General features: G+C 39.7%; 1 pseudogene; it reads right to left on the reverse strand.

Moving 5' to 3' along the window:
* Positions 1-6,214: 6,214 nt before the first annotated feature.
* LOC147432809 (uncharacterized) lies at positions 6,215-6,857 on the reverse strand (annotated as a pseudogene).
* Positions 6,858-7,350: the final 493 nt, after the last annotated feature.

Here is a 7,350-nt window from a genome sequence, read left to right on the forward strand (position 1 = left end):
AGCAAGCTGGTCTAGATACCTTAATAAATGGAGATACAGCGTGCGAGATATTGAGGTTTGAAGATGAAGGTATTTGGAGATCTGAGATGATTACGGTAAGTGGTGATAGATGGCCAGAGCTAGATTGAAGTGATGAATGTGAATAACTTGAATTATGGAGTGCATTGATCCTTCGAGATTGACAACAATCGGAGTCATGGATACAAGTTAGAGAGGTTTAAATTTCTATCATGGGCCAATTTTGAGTCCATTTGACTACTTGGAAAAATAGTCCATTAGAGTGTTTCTGAAGTTGAAGTGTCAAAGAATTTTTACCAATTTTTATTGGCTTGATTGAGTTACCCAGGAAAGTCAAGGTATCATGGAGATGGAAGACCTCGATTGAGTTACCCAGGAAAGTCAAGGTATCATGGAGATGGAAGACCTCAAAGTCGGGGATGATTTTTACCAATTTTTATTGGCTTGATTGAGTTACCCAGGAAAGTCAAGGTATCATGGAGATGGAAGACCTCAAAGTCGGGGATGATGGTTTCCAAGGGGTTTTGTCGTCTTCATGTTCGGAGCATCAACAAGCAAAAAATTAAAATGGTTTGAATAGGGGTAGAAAACCAAGTCTTTTTTGAAGTTTGTGGTGTGTTTTTGAGGCTTTGACTGGCCAAGGGTTCAGTGGTTGCCCCGTGTCATTTTGGGGTAGTTTCACATGCAATACTTGGAGGTGGACAAGCATGGTATTTAGCCTAGGTCGTGCACTCGCTTGGGACATCAAAAGAAGAAGAGGAGCTCTTGGAACTTAGAAGCTATAGTGGATCTTTAAGCTCTACGGAGTTGCTTGGTGGTCATTCGGAAAAATTTGGCGCGTCACTGGAGTTTTGTAGTAGTAGTGGCTATTGTCCTATAGTTTGATGATGTGGCATGTCTAGCAAGGTGGGGTTCCTGCGGGCCCAATGGGTGCCCACTGTTTTGTTGAATGCAAGGGGGGACTCCTCCCTTGTCACAACACCGTGACATCTTATTGGGGGTGGGGGGCTCCCATGTGATTTGAGATAAAGGTTGCATGAGGATAAGGATAAACTTAGTGGTTCATAGGCAGCTGGGTGAGGAAAGTGACGGAGTTGGCAAGGTCATGCAATGTTTGCTAGATTAAATTTTTCACATGTGTGATGTATGGAAAAATGCCTAAATGGGCTACACAAGAAGGGAAACAGTTTTTTTTCTTTTTTGAGAGATTTTTCACACTCCTAAAAGAGGAGATTGTTTAGATTTTGTAAAGGATTTTTGACCGATAAAAGGGATTTTTGGCATTTTTCTCTACCGAAAGGCGGACGTTAGGGTGCCCCGACTTGGAGCATGTTTGTATATGGTTGTTTGGTGAATTGAAGCCATCATTGCTATGCAACTGTGTTAGTTCCCCCTTCCCCTTTCTCTTCTTTGCTTGTGTGCGTGTGTTTTTTAGCATGTGTCAGTAGGTGTGCCCCATGGAGGGCGATTATGCAAAGAGATATTAAGAGAAGTTGTGTGTGTGTACAAGGCAGTGAATCGGGCAGTATCGGATGATTGGTCATGTTTGTGGTGTTGCAAAAAGTTCTTGTGTATATTATCATTTGTAAACGTTTGTTTTCTTGTGAGATTATGTTAGTTTGAAGGTGAACTCTAGTGGTTAAGGATGCTCTGTATATCCTTGGCTATAGAGAGGCATGTTGTGTGTGTTTTCTTTTCTCCATTTCCATCTTATGGTTCCCCCATTAAGGATCACGCTAATTTATCAATGGTGATGTGTTTGTGTTTAAAGATGTCGTAGAAATTGTGTACAATTTTCAATGGTGATGGAGATGCAGAGGAATGGTTAGCAGGTTTTCAGCTAATGATGTTGCTGTTGCGGATGCAAAGTGATGAGGAAAAGCTGTAGATGATGCTTCTGCCAATCACGAACTTGAAAAGGTCTCGTTCAATGGTTTGTAGAGTGTTGATTGAGGCTCCTAGAAAAGCTGCAGAGACAATTCTTGAGGTTGTTTAAAAAGGTGATTACTCCGACAGTTTGGCTGTTGCAAAATTAAGGGGGGTATGCGAAGATGTAAGTAAAGAGTTTTCAATTTTTGAACAACTTGAGGTAGTAAGAGGTTTCTACTAGGGTTAAAGGAAATCGATATTTAAAGCTCCCAAAGTTTCTTGAGTGCTTGCATCCAAAGACTAGGGAAAAGGTCGAGTTTGATTTAGACAGCTATGAAGATATGGTATATTGGCCAAGATGAAAAGCAAGAATGTCAACTGAAAGTTGGAGTTGGGCTTGTTGAAGCCTACAAATTATGTGCTTGTTACGGTGGTAGCGGAGTGTTCCATGGTTCAACTGAAGGTGGTGCATGTTGTTCAAAGTGCAGGTCCTGTTGAGGTAAGTCCAATGGTTGATTATGCTCTTTGGAGGTCTCATCTTTATGATGTGCCTATACCGGTGATAAATTAGCTTTCATTAGGAAGAGAACGGGGTCTAGGATGGCCTCTTTATTAGACGGTTAAAAGGAGTCACACCTTCAGTATTAAGAAAGTGATCAAAGGACAACTTTTGAATTCAAATAGGCAAAACGGCTAGTTTATTTGAATTTCAAATCCCCCTTACCCCAAAAAAAAAATAATGAGATTTAGAATCTAGTGGTCAAAACCATATAATGTGGAATATCTATGGGTGTCTACCATAGTGATTTTCTGAGAAGGGCCTTGCTTTATATGGATGGGAGGGAGGGTTAGTTACAATTCTCTTGAATGATAGTGTGTTTGTTGGTGTGTGGTATGAAGTGTTCAATATGCTAAAGGATGTTTCGAGAGTTGAAGGTAGGCCATGGGTATCTTATGATCATGAGGGGCTATGTACTGGGGTGTAGCACTATGGTAAGCGATAATAGGTGGATGATGGAACTAATGCAATGTGTTTGATCCAGGTGGAGAACTATGTTGTGATGCAAGGGGTAGGGCAACCCACTTGAAGGTTTGGTAGTATGATACATAATAAAACTGTAGGTATTATGGTTGAACATAAATGTCTAGAAAGTGGATTGGGCAATGATGGTGCAACTAAAGTGTGTTGACCATGAGAGATGACATAAGCAGGTAGGGATGGGCTAGCACGTGCATGATAGAGAGATAAAGCACGCACAAGGATCATCAACAAGTTAGTGGAAATGGATGTGTATAGATGATGCCTTTTTTTAGACCAAAAGGGCTCCAAAAAGGGCCTAATGGGATGACAAGTGAAGGATGTGTTAGGTGCAAGTTTAGAACTTAGGAATGTAGTGTTCAAAGTGATGAGTGATCTGGTCTAGATGATTCATCAAATAGAGCTACATGGTGCAAGTTTTGTGGTTTGAAGGTGGAGGTGTTTGTTGCAACGGGCTGGGTAGGTGGTGATACATGGTCAAAGATAGTTTGAAGTGATGGATCTGTAGAGCTTGAATTACAAATTTTGTTGGTCCTTTTAGATATACCATGTGTAACAAAATCATACTAGGACAATGGTGGCTAGCCACATCAACATGATTTTGTGATCGGTGTGCCTCAACCAAAAATTCTACATCAACGAGACATGCTGGCTAAATTAGTGAATCTGCACTAATGTTGCCTAAGTCTGTGTATCTGAATTTAGTTTTGTGCTGCTTAAATTGTTCAATCTACGCTTGATATTGTTTAAAATACTGAATCTGGAGTTTTTTGGTGTGCTGCCTAAATCTGTGAATCTACACTCCTGCTATCTAATTCAACGAATTGATACGTATCATTGCTGTTGCCTAAATTGGTGAATCTACACCAAGATAAGTATTTATACACTACCTAAATTTTTGAATCTATGCTACATGTAATCAACAGACTAGATGAGACATAAAAAGAAAGAAAGTCTTTTACTACCTATTCGACACCGCGTTAAAGTAAGATTTAGTAGCAAAGTACTTACAAATTGTGTTTCATTAACTCAAGGCACCTCAACTTATGTGAGGAGCTAGCTGCATATCCCAATGTGAAATGATCTCAATAGCAATTTCATCTGATACAAGTATATCCACAAAGCTAGAAATTGTTGATTTAGTAAATCACAAGACAATGCAGGTAAGTGAAAAATCCTTGTCTTCTCTAAAAAAAATATATGGTAATTAACATAATAACTAGGCCATGTACATTGAATTTATGTAGCCATGTAGTCTCTTTAGAATGGGATTACTAGACTCTTCTAGGAGTCTGGCTATTATAGACTTTGAAAACTAATATTAGTGTATGAGACTTTGTGTTTTCTAAAAGATTTTTCAAAACCAAAAAAAATAAAACAAGGCAAGAACTTACCTGATTTCTCTCTATAAATCATTACATTCTTGAAAAATTAGAAGAGAAATATTGAAGGTCATCATCAGAATTATTTAGTGATGATCTTAACAATTTCTCTTGAAGTATTTGAAAGATAAACTATCTCCAAACAAATTTACATGCCTTAAATTCTAAGCTTGTATAGATTTGTTAATAACATTTAAGAGCATGAATTTATGAATGACTTAGTGAAAAATCCACATGGGATAGATTAGCATTAGATAGACATCACAAAAGTGGTCATAAAAGCAAGTCTATGATAAGATAGCATTCTCCACTTGTCATATTTAAAAAGGTGAAGGAGACTCCAATTGATTGCTACTTGTGGAGTAGATTATAATGTTTAAACGATAACACCACCCTACTACAAACTACCATTATGAACATGATCATTGGTATATAAACACTTCCATAATTTTAATGTCATTGAAAATGAAATACAATGGTTTCAGAACTCTGTTTATTGATAACATGCGGTGTAATAGTCAACAAGGTTATGATTGCTGGGTGAAGATGGGAATAAGGGAAAGGAGCATCCCAATATTTAAAAAAGATATCCCACTAGGCAGCCTAATGTAAACGTGATCTTCTAGATGGGACCAATAATGGATAATATTATTTGGACGATTGGATCTTGTTTGAAAAAATTTGATTTTGTGTGTGATAAGCTTTAGCATCTTGGTATTTGGTTTAGGTGAGTCCTAAATAACTATATGTATAAATACCTTCATGAAGACCTTGGGAACTAGAATATCCACTGTTATAGGAACACAAGAACCTTTACATTTATTTAGCCCGTGTGAAATCCTAGAGGACCTAGTACACCGTGATAGTTTGGTAATATAAATAGGAACACCGGTAGGAAATTGGAATGATATCCTTCATTTGACAAAAATATTGTATGGAAAGAGTAGAGAGAGAGAGAGAGAGAGAGAGAGAGAGAGAGAGAGAGAGAGAGAGAGAGAGAGAGAGAGAGAGAGAGAGAGAGAGAAAGAGAGAGTTTTCTTGCACTGATCATTGCCTGCTCATGGTGTCTATCTCAATAGTAAGGATCATCTTTGCCATGGTCTTGGGGTCTTTTCGTACCTTTTCTCATGTTGATTATGGGTAACGCAATTGTATTGTTATCTCATGTTCAAATACTACTTGCATGGCTAGTATTATGTAGACTACTGCTATCATGTCTACCATCAACACGGGGGGTGGGTGGGGGGGTTGTTGATGAGGTACTAGAGAAACTAAACACCATGCCTGATGATTGTATAAGGATTGTAGGCGTGTCGAGAGATGTACATAAGCAATGTTCAACCTCTGCTCTAGACCAAGCAATGTTAGCACATAAGCAAGCACCAAGTAATAACGAGCTCACAACAAGTACAAAAGATTCAAGGCTAGAATAAACTGTAAGTAAAGAGGAAATGTGATTCTCTACATGCATCTCACAAAAACTGCATGCACAATCTAAAAAATGGAAATAACTTGTAGAACTTGTGACTACCTATAAGTTTAAGGCACTATGAATATACACAAATGTTACTGCTACGAGAGTAGGAGTGAGAGTAGATGCATGAACATCAACCTATGTTAAAAAGTAACAAAAGTTGTGAAAGCGAGAGCCAAAACATTATACATATCAAAATGGGAATCACACTCAACAGTACAAAATACCAAAAATCTGTACTTGAACTTGTATCGACTACATGCAACCATAAAACGCAACCGTGAGAGCCAAAGGCTGAAGAAGTCAAAACGTTGAAGGATAAAAAAGTGGATCAATTGTAATGGAATCCACCCTAGCTTTCGAACAATCAAAGAGAAGGGTGGGTTATTATTTGGTGCACAAAAAAAAAAATAGAGAGAGAGAGAGAGAATGCTAATTACAGGGATCCATAATTGAAATAAGTGCAGTGCCACCAAAATCACAAGTGACTTTCAAATCTTTATCTGGGTGACCCTTCTAGTAACCATTGAATGCAAACGACGCATGCGCCGCTAGGTTGTTGGGCTCATAGGAGGGCTCGCTCAGTTGGATGGATAATCCTCGGCGCCACATGCATAATCCAATGCTACCTGTAATGCTTTTGGGTTGGCGGTTGGAGTAGCTACACACCAGTGCTTTCCATGAGAATTTTCCTGAGATGAGCCTTCATTTCTATTGCTGTTGCGGTTGCCTAGCTGCCCACGTGAGCCTCCATAATCATTGTTGTTGCCATGACCACTGCTTGAATGCCCACTCGAGACTCCATAATCACCGTTGTTGCTGTTGCCCTTACCGTTTCCATCACCATTGCCTAAATGCCCACCCAAGCCTCTGTAGTTACCGTTGTCATTCCCATTTCCATTGTCGTTGCCATCGCTGTTGATGTTGCCTAAATGACCACCCGAGCTTCCTTAATCACCGTTGTCGTTTCCGTTCTCGTTGCCATCTCCATTCCTTGAACCCTTAGGTTAGTAATCATCGCCATTGCCCCTTCTAACGTTGACTGAGCTGCCTTGGGACTAAGTGGCACAGGCATGGGAGGGTGGGATCTACAGCTGATGTTTCCAGATTCATTTTCTTCTGCTTGCCAATCCTCATGTCGTAGTAGATTGTCTCCCCTTTCTTACCGGTCATGCGTAGAAGGCCAGTACCCTAGTCCTGTTTTGCCTTCATGGCCATCAACCATGGCCTTCCCAAAATTAGTGGATAGCCCTCCCCCTTAGTAGACATTACAAAAACATCTACCTCTACCTCCATGTTGAAAGCTTTGATTTTCACGGCACTTACCACACCCACACACTTTACTTTTGCGTTGTTTGCCATCTTTGCCTTGCATGGAGAAGGCCTGTCAACCTCGAGCCCTAATCGAAGCATCATAGCTTCGCTCATTACACAGATTTGTGCACCTCCATCAATGTAGGTGTTTCCAACCCTCTTTCCTTTTATGTTTACGTCGACAATTGGAAGGATGTCATCCATGTTGCATCCCGAAATTGCTCCGGCTACCTTTGTTTTGGAGCGTCTTGTAC

This window comes from Adiantum capillus-veneris, chromosome 20, assembly GCF_014529385.1.
Source record: "Adiantum capillus-veneris isolate H3 chromosome 20, ASM1452938v2, whole genome shotgun sequence".
In the NCBI taxonomy this organism is placed as follows: Eukaryota; Viridiplantae; Streptophyta; class Polypodiopsida; order Polypodiales; family Pteridaceae; genus Adiantum; species Adiantum capillus-veneris.